Genomic DNA, 918 nt, shown 5'->3' with positions numbered 1-918 from the left:
AGCATTTGTGTTTAGTGAGTCCTCCAGATCAGAGGCAGTATGGATGACCAGGGATGATCTTGATAAGTGTGTGAATTGGACTATTTTCCTGTCCTGCTAAGAATTCAAAATGTAACGAGTACTTTTAGGTGTCAGGGAAAATGTATGGAGTAGAACGTATATTATTTTATTTGGAAATGTGGTGAAGTAAAAGTAAAAGTAGTCAAAAATATAAATAGTAAAGTACAGATACCCCCAAAAACGACCAAAGTACTTTACACCACTGAGTATAGTACATTATAATACAGTACAGTACAGTAGAATATAGTATTAGCTCCAGTCAGTCACGTACCCAGGCCTCCGCTGGTATCCGTCTTCTCAATCTCACACAGGCTGCCCTCGAAACCCTCTAGACACTGACAGCTGAATAAGTCTACTGTAATCTCAGCGCATGCACCGTTGTTCAGACAGGGGTCACTCAGACACGGGCTCTCTGAGAAGGGGAAGGGGAGATATAGAGGGAGGGGAACAAAGAGAGAGAGAGGGAGGGGAGGGGGAGAGACCGAGAGCGAGAGAGGGGAGAGAGAGAACGTGGAGGGGTAAGTCTGTTATCGAAGGCATTGCAGTCCATTTTGCACACTCACGTTGTTCTTATTGTAACTACTTGGGCACGAACGCATGATCAGTAGCAACACACGTACTTTTGTAGCAGTCACGTGTCAAGTTGAAGATAGTACAGACGTGTGTGTCGGAACAGCCCTTGGGTTGGCACACGGCGCCCGAGGGCGTACTCTCACAGGACAGGCCACAGTCCTCTGTCACAAACTTCTCTTTAAGCTGGGGAGGAAGGGAATGGAGGCATGGAGGCATGGAGGAATGGAGGAATGGAGGGATGGAGGCATGGAGGGATGGAGGGATGGAGGCATGGAGGGATGGAGG

At 47.6% G+C, this 918-nt stretch overlaps 1 pseudogene; it reads right to left on the bottom strand.

The window, feature by feature from the left end:
- Nucleotides 1-323: 323 nt before the first annotated feature.
- LOC111960119 (zonadhesin-like) overlaps nucleotides 324-918 on the bottom strand; it is a 40017-nt pseudogene continuing 39422 nt past the window's right edge.

Source organism: Salvelinus sp. IW2-2015, linkage group LG37 (assembly GCF_002910315.2).
Source record: "Salvelinus sp. IW2-2015 linkage group LG37, ASM291031v2, whole genome shotgun sequence".
Classification (NCBI taxonomy): Eukaryota; Metazoa; Chordata; class Actinopteri; order Salmoniformes; family Salmonidae; genus Salvelinus; species Salvelinus sp. IW2-2015.
Note: the sequence above shows the minus strand (reverse complement) of the source record. Positions and strands in the feature narration are given on the sequence as shown.